Here is a 12,226-nt window from a genome sequence, read left to right on the forward strand (position 1 = left end):
ATTGGAGCATGTCAACAGCTGTGCCTTGATTGAAAAAGCCCACTCCTTCCATATTATGAACTGCAAATTCCAGCCTCAATGTCAAAGCTCACATCAGAAAATTCATTAGAAACCATGATAAATAAGAAAAATGTGAAACAAGCCAAAGAAATGCAAGAGTCCTTTGTGATATTGGGCTTGATTTAGTCACAAGGAAACCGGCTGTTTCCGGATTCATCCACCGCTCCCAGCTGACTGGCTTTGGAAACTAATGGAATTCACCTGAAAATCTCCGTCAAAGTTGATTTGAGAGGAATGAATTATCAGTCCCCTCTGCAAAAGGGTTCCATTTCCTTATCCAAAACACAAAAACTCATCTTGGTCGTGCTGCCTGGAGATTTCTAAGCATGACACGCCAACTGGTTGTGTTTTTTCTTTCATAATGGATCCTCTGTCTAAACTCTTGTGTGTATTGCGTCAGAATACAAAATTTGGGAGGGAAGAAGGCAAAACCAACTCAGACCCAGAAACCGTTTAGGAAATTGCCGCTCAAGAAACCAAAAGTCGGCCAAAGCACCCAAAACAATGACAGAAAGCCAGAATTGGAGCAAGCCAACAGCTGTGCCCTGATTGAAAAGGACCATTCCTCCCATGCCTTGAACTCCATATTCCAGCCTCAATGTCAAAGCTCACATCAGAAAATTCTTTACAAACCATGATAAATAAGAAAAATGTGAAATAAGCCAAAGAAATACAACAGTCCTTTGTGATATTGGGCTTGATTTAGTCCCAAGAAACCAGCGACTTCTGGATTCATCAACCCATACCAGCTGACTGGCTTTGGAAACTAATTGAATTCACCTGAAAATTTCCATCAAAGTTGATTTGAGGGGAATGAATTATCGGTCCCCTCTGCAAAAGGGTTCCCTTCCTTTTTCCAAAACACAAAAGCTCATCTTGGTCGTGCTGCCTGGAGTTTTCTAAATTTGACACGCCAACTGGTTGTGTTTTTTATTTCATAATGGATCCTCTGTCTAAACTCTTGTATGTATTGCGTCAGAATACAGAATTTGGGAGGGAAGAAGGCAAAAACAACTCAGACCCAGAAACCATTTAGGAAATTGCCGCTCAAGAAACCAAAAGTCAGCTGAAGCACCCAAAACAATGACAGAAAGCCAGAATTGGAGCAAGCCAATAAATGTGCCCTGATTGAAAAGGACCATTTCTTTCCTTTCTTGAACTCCATATTCCAGCCTCAAAATCAACGCTCACATCAGAAAATTCATTAGAAACCATGATAAATAAATAAAATGTGAAACAAGCCAAAGAAATGCAAGAGTCCTTTGTGATATGGGCTTGGTTTAGTCACAAGGAAACCGGCCTTTTCCGGATTCATCCAGCCCTTCCAGCTGACAATATTTGGAAACTAATGGAATTCACCTGAAAATCTCCGTCAAACTTGATTTGAGGGGAATGAATTTTCGGTCCCCTCTGCAAAAGGTTTCCATTTCTTTTTCCAAAACACGAAAGCTCATCTTGGTCATGCTGCCTGGGATTTCTAAGCATGACACGCCAACTGGTTGTGTTTTTTATTTCATAATGGATCCTCTGTCTAAACTCTTGTTTGTATTGCGTCAGAATACAAAATTTGGGAGGGAAGAAGGCAAAACCAACTCAGACGCAGAAACCATTTAGGAAATTGCCGCTCAAGAAACCAAAAGTCGGCTGAAGCACCCAAAACAATGACAGAAAGCCAGAATTGGAGCAAGCCAACAGCTGTGCCCTGATTCAAAAGGACCATTCCTTCAATGATTTGAACTCCATATTCCAGCCTCAAAGTCAAAGCTCACATCAGAAAATTCATTACAAGCTAAGATAAATAAGAAAAATGTGAAACAAGCCAAAGAAATGCAAGAGTCCTTTGTGATATTGAGCTTGATTTAGTCACAAGGAAACCGGCTGTTTCTGGATTCATCCACCGCTCCCAGCTGACTGGCTTTGGAAACTAATGGAATTCACCTGAAAATCTCCGTCAAACTTGATTTGAGGGGAATGAATTATCGGTCCCCTCTGCAAAAGGGTTCCATTTCTTTTTCCAAAACACAAAAGCTCATCTTGGTCGTGCTGCCTGGAGATTTCTAGGCATGACCCACAAATTGGTTGTGTTTTTCTTTCATATGGATCCTCTGTCTAAACTCTTATTTGTATTGCGTCAGAATACAAAATTTGGGAGGGAAGAAGGCAAAAAAAAACTCAGAACCAGAAACCATTAGGAAATTGCCGCTCAAGAAACCTAAAGTCAGTTGACGCACCCAAAACAATGACAGAAAGCCAGAATTGGAGCAAGCCCACAGCTGTGCCCTCATTGAAAAAGCCTATTCCTTCCATGTCTTGAACTCCATATTCCAGCCTCAAAGTCAAAGCTCACATCAGAAAATTCATTACAAACCATGATAAATAAGAAAAAAATGTGAAACAAGCCAAAGAAATGCAAGAGTCCTTTGTAACATTGGGCTTGATTTAGTCACAAGGAAACCGGCTGTTTCCGGAATCATCCACCCCTCCCAGCTGACTGGCTTTGGAAACTAATGGAATTCACCTGAAAATCTACGTGAAACTTGATTTCAGGGGAATGAATTATCGGTCCCCTCTGCAAAAGGGTTTCATTTCTTTCTCCGAAACACAAAAGCTCATCTTGGTCATGCTGCCTGGAGATTTCTAAGCATGAACCATGAATTGGTTGTGTTTTTTATTTCATAATGGATCCTCTGTCTAAACTCTTGTTTGTATTGCGTCACAATACACAATTTGGGAGAGAAGAAGGAAAAACCAACTGAGACCCAGAAACCATTTAGGAAATTGCCACTCAAGAAACCAAAAGTCGGCTGAAGCACCGAAAACAATGACCGAAAGCCAGAATTGGAGCAAGCCAACAGCTGTGCCCTGATTGAAAAGGACCATTACTTCTGTGTCTTGAACTCCATGTTCCAGCCTTAAAATAAATGCTCACATCAGAAAAATCATTACAAACCATGATAAATAAGAAAAATGTGCAAAAAGCCAAAGAAATGCAAGAGTCCTTTGTGATATTGGGCTTGATTTAGTCACAAGGAAACCGGCTGTTTCCGCATTCATCCACCCCTCCCAGCTGACTGGCTTTGGAAACTAATGGAATTCACCTGAAAACCTCCATCAAACTTGATTTGAGGGGAATGAATTATTGGTCCCCTCTGCAAAGGGTTCCATTTCTTTTTCCAAAACACAAAAGCTCATCTTGTTCGTGCTGCCTGGAGATTTCTAAGCATGACCCACGAATTGGTTGTGTTTTTTCTTTCATAATGGATCCTCTGTCTAAACTCTTGTTTGTATTGCATCAGAATACAAAATTTGGGAGAGAAGAAGGCAAAACCAACTCAGACTTAGAAACCATTTAGGAAATTGCCGCTCAAGAACCCAAAAGTTGGCTGAAGCACCCAAAACAATGATGGAAAACCAGAATTGGAGCAAGCCAACAGCTGTGCCCTGTTTGAAAATTACCATTCCTTCCGTGTCTTGAACTCCATATTCCAGCCTCAATGTCAAAGCTCTCATCAGAAAATTCATTAGAAACCATGATAAATAAGAAAAATGTGCAAAAAGCCAAAGAAATGCAAGAGTCCTTTGTGATATTGGGCTTGATTTAGTCACAAGGAAACCGGCTGTTTCCAGAATCATCCACCCCTCCCAGCTGATTGGCTTTGGAAACTAATGGAATTCACCTGAAAATCTCCATAAAACTTGATTTGTGGGGAATGAATTATCGGTCCCCTCTGCAAAAGGATTCCATTTCCTTTTCCAAAACACAAAAACTCATCTTGGTCGTGCTGCCTGGAGATTTCTAAGCATGACACGCCAACTGGTTGTGTTTTTTCTTTCATAATGGATCCTCTGTCTAAACTCTTGTTTGTATTGCGTCAGAATACAAAATTTGGGAGGGAAGAAGGCAAAACCAACTCAGACCCAGAAACCGTTTAGGAAATTGCCGCTCAAGACACCAAAAGTTGGCTGAAGCACCCAAAACAGTGACAGAAAGCCAGAATTGAAGCAACCCAACAGCTGTGCCCTGATTGAAAAAGACCATTCCTTCCGTGCCTTGAACTCCATATTCCAGCCTCAAAGTCAAATTTCACATCCGAAAATTCATTACAAACCATTGTAAATAAGAACAATGTGAAAGAAGCCAAAGAAATACAAGAGTCCTTTGTGATATTGGGCTTGATTTAGTCCCAAGAAATCGGCGACTTCTGGATTCATCCACCCCTCCCAGCTGATTGGCTTTGGAAACTAATGGAATTCACCTGAAAATCTCCGTCAAAGTTGATTTGAGGCGAATGAATTATCTGTCTCCTCTGCCAAAGAGTTCCATTTCTTTTTCCAAAACACAAAAGCTCATCTTGGTCGTGCTGCCTGGAGATTGCTAAGCATGACACGCCAACTGGTTGTGTTTTTTATTTCATAATGGATCCTCTGTCTAAACTCTTGTATGTATTGCGTCAGAATACAGAATTTGGGAGGGAAGAAGGGAAAAACAACTCAGACCCAGAAACCATTTAGGAAATTGCCGCTCAAGAACCCAAAATTCGGCTGAAGCACCCAAAACAATGACAGAAAGCCAGAATTGGAGCAAGCCAACAGCTGTGCCCTCATTGAAAAGGACCATTTCTTCAATGTATTGAACTCCATATTCCAGCCTCAATATCAACGCTCACATCAGAAAATTCATTACAAACCATGATAAATAAGAAAAATGTGAAACAAGCCAAAGAAATGCAAGAGTCCTTTGTGATATTGGGCTTGAATTAGTGAAAAGAAAACCGGCTGTTTCTGGATTCATCTACCCCTCCCAGCTGACTGGCTTTGGAAACTCATGGAATTCACCTGAAAATCTCTGTCCAACTTGATTTCAGGGGAATGAATTATCGTTCCCCTCTGCAAAGGGTTCCATTTAATTTTCCAAAACACAAAAACTCACCTTGGTCGTGCTGCCTGGAAATTTCTAAGCATGACACGCCAACTGGTTGTGTTTTTTCTTTCATAATGGATCCTCTGTCTAAGCTCTTATTTGTATTGCGTCAGAATACACAATTTGGGAGGGAAGAAGGCAAAACCAACTCAGACCCAGAAACCATTTAGGAAATTGCCGCTCAAGAAACTGAAAGTCGGCTGGGGCACCCAAAACAGTGACAGAAAGCCAGAACTGGAGCAAGCCAACAGCTGTGCCCTGATTGGAAAAGACCAACTCTTGTTTGTATTTCGTCAGAATCCAAAATTTTGGTGGAAAACACTTTACGCGAGTTTTTTAACATCGATGTAGAGAGACGCAGTTAGCAGTAGTTCTGCAGCCTGAATGTAGGAGACTCAGTTTACTGGAGTTCTGTAGCATGGGAGTAGCCATACGCCGTAAGCGGGATTTCTGTTGCATGAGTGTAGGAGATGCAGCTTACAGGATTTCTGTTAGCTGGATGTAGAGAGAGGCAGTTTAGAGGAGTTGTGCTGCCTGAGTGTAGGAGACTCAGTTTACAGGAGTTCTGTAGATTCTGACTAGGCATATGCCCTATGCGGTAATTCTGTAGCATGCGTGGAGGAGACACAATTTCTAGCTGATGGAATCAAAAAGGGAGAGAACGATCCATCATGGGAAGCGGGATACACAGTAGACTCATAGATTGGCAGATGTCCAAATAGCACTCTGGCTTCAGAATCATCCCTTAAGACATTTGGATATGGCTGAAGAGCCCGTGAGAGTATTTTAGGCATGGAAAGCCAAGACACTGTGGGAGAAAAAAAAAACCTAAAGAAAGATCTCAGCAAGTGAGACCCCAGTGGAAAGAATGGGGCCATCAAAGAAGGAGGTACCTTTCTCTGAAGGGAGGAGAGAACTTCCACTTTGACTATGACCCTGTCTGAAGAAGATCAAAGTCGGCAAACTCAAAAGTCTTCCATAGCCTTGGCAACTCATGACTGGATCCTAGGGAGATTACTGACTCCATAAACAAGAATGTCAAATTGTTAAGTCAACAGCAGGAGTCACTGTTTACTTACTTCTCATGTGGGATCTGTCCTTAATGTGTTGTCCAATGTGAAGCAATGCTATAACTAGTACTGAAACAGTATTTTACACTTTGTGTTTCTGTGTGGGTGCAAGCTCATGAAATCTTTACTTAATATATACTAAATCGATCTTCTGTATATAAAAATAATTGAAAATGAATCTTGATGTGAATGGAATGGGAGAGGGTGTGGGAGATGGGAGGGGTGCGAGTGGGAGGGAAATTATGGGGGGGAGCCATTGTAATCCATAAACTGTACTTTGGAAATTTATATTTACTAAATAAAAAAAACAGCTAAAAAAATAAAAAAAAACTGAGCAATCAATTTATTTTGCTAGGTTGATCCTATCCTTCATTCTGTTCTTGATAGTATCATGGTGCAATGTTACTTGTCCAGTGTATCAGATTTTTCCATTGAAACACAGGACATAGAACAGATATATGTGAGATATAATATAAATGCATTTTTAAAGGACTGATTCCTGTGATGTGGGGCCTGCAAAGTGGGGATCTGCAGGGTAGCCTGGCAGGCTGAAAACTCAGGCAGGAATGGAAACTGCTGTGTTGAGGCAGAAATTCTTCTCTTTTAGCATAATGATTTATGCTTTCTCATTGCCTTTCAACTGATAGGACAAGGCCCAATCACATTTTTATAGAAGGCTTTTATTTAATAAATATAAATTTCATAAGTATGACTTTTGGATTATAGCAGTTATTCCTCCCATACCCATCCCCAAACCACCCCACCTCCAACTCCCTGTCCCATCCCATTCTTAATTAAGATTAATTTTTAATTATCTTTGATACAGAAGATCAACTCTATACTGAGTAAAGATTTCAACAGTTTGCACCCACACAGACATACAAAGAATAAAGTACTGTCTGAAGATTAGTTTTACTATTAATTCTCATGGTACAACACATTAAGGACAGAGATTCTACAAGAGGAGCAAGTGCAGTGTCTACTGTTGTTGATTAAACAATTGACACTCTTATTTATGAAGTCAGTAATCACCCAAGGCTCTTGTCATGAGCTTCCAAAGTTATGGAGGCCTCTTGAGTTCAAAAACTCTGACCTTATTTAGACAAGACCGCAATCAAAGTGGAAGCTCTCTCCTCCATTCAGAGAAAGGTACCACCTTCTTTGATGGCCCCTTCTTTCCACCATGATCTCACTCACAGAGATCTTTCATTTTAGTCATTTTTTGCCACAGTGTCTTGGTTTTTCATGCCTGAAATGTTCTTATGGGCTTTTTATCCAGATGTGAATGCCTTTAAGGCTGATTCTGAGGCCAGAGTGCTGTTTAGAGCATTTGTCAATCTATGAGTCTGCTGTGTGGCCTGCTTCCCATGTTGTATCATTCTTTTCAATTCTATCAATTATTATTAGCAGACTCTTGGTCTTATTTATGTGATCTATTTGACACTTAATTCTATCTCTATGATCAGTTATGAACTTAAACTGATCACATTAACAAGATGCCATTGGTACCTGGCAACTTAATGGGATTTAGAGTCCCATGGAAAGTTTTTAGCTTTACCCTTAGTGGTAAGTCTGAAGGAACACGTGCCAAACTGTCATCTCCCTCACTTATTCCCAGTCATATATTTAACAGGGATTAATTTTCAATTGGATTTCAACACCTAAGAATAATTCTGCCAAGCACATTATTGAAGATACTTAAAATTAACTGTGAATATTAACAATCTCTACAGAATTCCTTTTCACAGCTACAGCTAGGTGACTGTTTGACAACTATATATTGTTTAGTCAAGATTACATTGAGACCAGCTTTTGAAGTCACCTCTTAAGAAGAAAGTTGGCAATGTAACAATAGTTTTAATTTTTTGCCAAAATGTAAATAACGCTTTAATGGATTGCTATGTGACATCTGCAGATTAAATTTTTTAAAGATTTATTTATTTTGAAAGAGTTTCAGAGAGAGAAGGGACAGAGAGCTAGAGAGATTGTCCATCTGCTGGTTCACTCCTCCAGATAACCAAAACAGTCAGCACTGAGCTAGGCTGAAGCCAGGAGCCAATAGCTTCATCTGGGTCTTCCACACAGGTGGCAGGGAACCAAGCACCTGGACCATCTCCCACCCTTTTCCCAGGCCACTAACAGGGAGGCAGATTAGAAGAGAAAACAGCTGGGACATGAACTGGTGTCCACATGGGATGCTGGCATTGCAGGTGGGAGTTGTACCCACCATGTCAGAATGATAACCCCAAGATTTATTTATTTATTTGAAAAACAGAGTTACAGAGACAGAGAGGGAGGGACACAGAAGTCTGCCATCTGCTGGCTCATTTCCCAAATGGCCACAATGGTTGGGGTTGGGTCAGGCCAAAGCCAGGAGCCAGGATCTTCTTCTAAGTCTCCCACATGGCTGCATGAGCCCAATCTCTTGAGCTGTACTTCACTGATTTCCCCAGCACATTGGCAGGGAGCTGGATCTAAAGTGTAGCAGCTGGCACTTGAACCTGATCCATATGGGATGCCTGCATCTCAGGCAGTTGTCCAACCCACTGTGCCACAACACTGACCCCACGATCAAATTTTTGGGGTCTGATATCCCTAAGATGCACAGCAGAACTCTGAGATCTGAATTAAAAATTACTTGATTGATTTTAAAGAATTAAAAATATGTTCTTCCAAGAACTATTACAGTGAACGTTTCTAGGAAATCTATACTTCTTAATATGCAGGTGGGAAAACTATGTTTGTTGAGATTTAATTCTCACTTTCCCACTTCTTCCTTCTATTTCACAAACACTGAAGAGAGAGAACACGTCTTCATATAACAAATGGAGTTCAAATCTCACTCCTGTCATTTATCATATCACATAGACCACTAAACTAACTAAAGACAATTTCAAACTTTCTTAGTCACATTTTATGATTGCCTTTTGGTATGAGGATGAACATAGGCTCAATGTCTAAAGTCAAGACTAATTCCAAGTCCACTTCAGTAATAGTATTTTTCAAGTTTTAGATATTTATTTGAGAGAGAGAAGGAGAGAAAGCAGTCAGCTGGCTCACAGGAAAATTACTATCTCCTGGCTCACTGACTCCCCTAAATGCCTGCAACAGCCTGGCTGTGCCAAAACCAAGAAGAGGCTCAATCCAGGTCTTCCATGCAGGTGGCAGTAACCTATGTTCTGGAACCATGACCACTACATCCCAGGAAGCTGAGTCGGTAGCTAGAGCCAGAGTCAAATCCAGGTACTCTAATTTGAAATGCAGCATCTTAATTGTTAGCCTAAATTTTCACCCACTTTAGTAAAACTTATATGTATCAATCCATATATGTTTCCCAGGAACCATCTTTTAATCATTTTGTTTCTGTACCTATTAGAAAACTTCTTCTCAGGAATCATGTCTAAATCACACTTCTCTTGGAGTTTTCTTCTCTCCAAATTACTGGGTAAAAAGTTTTGGAAGGTTCAGTTTCTTGTTTGTTTTAAGATTTTATTTTCTTTATTTGAAAGAGTCACAGAGAGAGGTAGATCCAGAGAGAGAGAGAGAGAGAGAGAGAGAGAGAGAGAGAGAGGTCTTCCATCTACTTGCTCATTCCCCAAATGACCACACCAGTGAGAGATGAGCTGATCTGAAGCTAGGAGCCAGGAGCTTCTTCTGGGTCTCCTACATGGGTGCAGGGGCCCAAGGACTTGGGCCATCTTCCACTGCTTTCCCAGGCCACAGCAGAGAGCTGGATTGGAAGTGGAGCAGCCAGAACTTGAACCGACCCATATGGGATGCCGGCGCTGCAGGCAACGGTTTTAACCTGCTGCACCACAGCACCAGCCCTGGAAGGTTCATTTTCATCACCTGTCTAATCCAAGTCTGTGATTCAGAATCACAGAAAATTAGTCACGTGAATTCTGGCAGTGAGGAGAGTTGGAGAGCTGAAGTTTCACTGGTTCTGCTGCTTCCTAATTTCATTCCCCCTCCTCTGCAGAACTCTCTTCTTTAGCACTTTGACCCACCTGAGCTCAGGCTGCTCCTCTTTATTAGGAACACCAGCAAAACTGGCCTCTATTCATACAAGGCACCTATTAGGTAAGAAAATAAAAACAATCGTTTGTCTGGGATATGGTTTGAAATAAATAAAGGATATTTTTGTAATCTTGCTAAGCCATAGCTTTGCTGCTGAGGTACATAATTCTAAATATAAATAAACTGTTGTGTTCTAATGCATTGGATAAAAACAGAAAACTGCCTGCAGCACTGTATTACCAAATTATTAACCAGAATATTGTATTACTAAAGTGATACATTTGACCAAGTTATTATTTTATGTCCAGCTCTGCACAGAAACATAATGGGGCACTTCATAGAATTCTGAGATCCGAGGCAAGCTCCTGCGCTCTCTGTACTCATGGGCTTTTAAATTTGTGACTTTATTACTTAGATCTCCTTGGGTAAACTAAATAATTTCCTTCCATTGTGGCTTTATAAACTACAAAAAGAAAAACTACATTAGACAACCTCTTGTCTCCCCTCTAGATATGACAGTGAACCCAGACAATGGAACAAAATAGTGAGGGTTTGTCTCCCTCCCATGAAGTGGGAATGAGACAAGTTAAACTCCTCTAAGCAGGTGTGAGCAAGTTATACCCCACTTGCATTGCTTTCCCATCTCATGATTTTTCCCCCTACACTAGTAGAGTGTGATTAATAGATCCTTGTTGACAGAGCAATATTCCTTCTGTATGGTCTTGTGACTGCAGAGCTTTTCACAAATATTCTTCAGAATTAGATTCCAGAGCATTACAGGAAGATATCTCATCTTTCTTTTTTAAGATTTTATTTGTTTGAGAAGTAAAGTTACAGAGAGAAGGAGAGACAGAGAGAAAGGTCTTCCATCCACTGGTTCACTCCCCAAATGGCCACAACAGCTGGAGCTTGGCCACTCCAAAGCCAGGAGCCAGGAGCTCCTTCCAGGTCTCCCACATGGATGCAGGGGCCCCAGCACTTGGGCCATCTTCCAGTGCCTTTTCACACCATTAGCAGAGAGCTGGATAGGAAGAGGAGCAGCTGGGATACAAACCGAAACCCATATGGGATCTTGTGAATGACATCCTTTTTGTGAAACAACCAAAAGCATGGATTTAGCCTTTGAGTTATGTAAGTTAAGTTGTTACAGACATTTTCCTGGAATAAATTTTAACTGCTGTAATTAACATTTTCCATAATAACTATGTTCTAGAGGCTGAGGCATGAGCTCATTGGTAACAAATGGAAAAGAAAAGTGATTTTGCTGTTTCTGGTATACTGTTTCTAAATTTTAAGCACAAGCTGTCACATGGCAGGGACTATACTTCTGAACTGTTTCCCTCCCATGAGGTATAGCAAATATTTATACAGAGCATATGGATTTTATAGACTCATTGCTGCTGGGGTTCTTAAACTCATACTCTGTATCTATGAAAACAATTCAGGGAGTCTGAACTTTGGAGAAGAAAAGGTTCCTTTATTTTACTGTTCTTTGGCAAAATTTTCATTTCCTTCAGTGTTGAGTGAATCAATCACAGAACTTTATAATATATGAGTAAATATTGTCACATAGCCTTACAGTTAATGCCACAACTCAAAATATCATTTTAAAAATTTTATTTAAGGTATACAAACTTCATGCATTTCATATACACAAATTTAGGAACAGAGTGGTTCTCCCTACCCTACCCTCCCTCCCACCTGCATTCCCAACCTTCTTCCCCCTCCCTCTCCTATTCCCATCCTTATTTTTACAAATATCTATTTCCAGTACACTCACAGAATTAACCCTACGTTATGTAAAAAGCTCAACAAATATCATAAAGAAAAAAAAGTGCCTCAACAGTCAAGACAAGGGCTGTTCAAAATCATTGCATGTCGAAGTATTAATTTCATTTCTATAGATTAATTTTTAGGCACTCTATTAGTTACAACAGATCAGAGAGAACATATGGTATTTATCTTTTGGAGACTGCCTTATTTCACTTGCATCCACTTTGTTGCAAGCGATAAGACTTAATTATTTTTTATCACTGTGTACTATTCCATAGTGCATACATAACATAAACTCTTTAACAAGGCTTCTCCACTTCCAGGATGCTATGCGTGGTCCAAAGAAGAGGAGGAGGAGGCATAGCCAGTAAGGGACCGCCCTATG

General features: G+C 40.5%; 1 long non-coding RNA gene across 2 annotated transcripts in view; it reads right to left on the bottom strand.

The window, feature by feature from the left end:
- Positions 1-9,719: 9,719 nt before the first annotated feature.
- The window catches only part of LOC138849694 (uncharacterized), a 335,854-nt gene continuing 333,347 nt past the window's right edge, over positions 9,720-12,226 (bottom strand). For both annotated transcript variants that reach the window (XR_016234180.1, XR_016234187.1), the window contains one exon: positions 9,720-9,755. This is a non-coding gene — a long non-coding RNA (uncharacterized LOC138849694). The remainder of the gene's footprint in view (positions 9,756-12,226) is intronic.

The sequence above is a fragment of the Oryctolagus cuniculus genome, chromosome 5 (genome assembly GCF_051225735.1).
Source record: "Oryctolagus cuniculus isolate XC-2025 breed Fujian yellow rabbit chromosome 5, ASM5122573v1, whole genome shotgun sequence".
NCBI lineage: Eukaryota > Metazoa > Chordata > Mammalia > Lagomorpha > Leporidae > Oryctolagus > Oryctolagus cuniculus.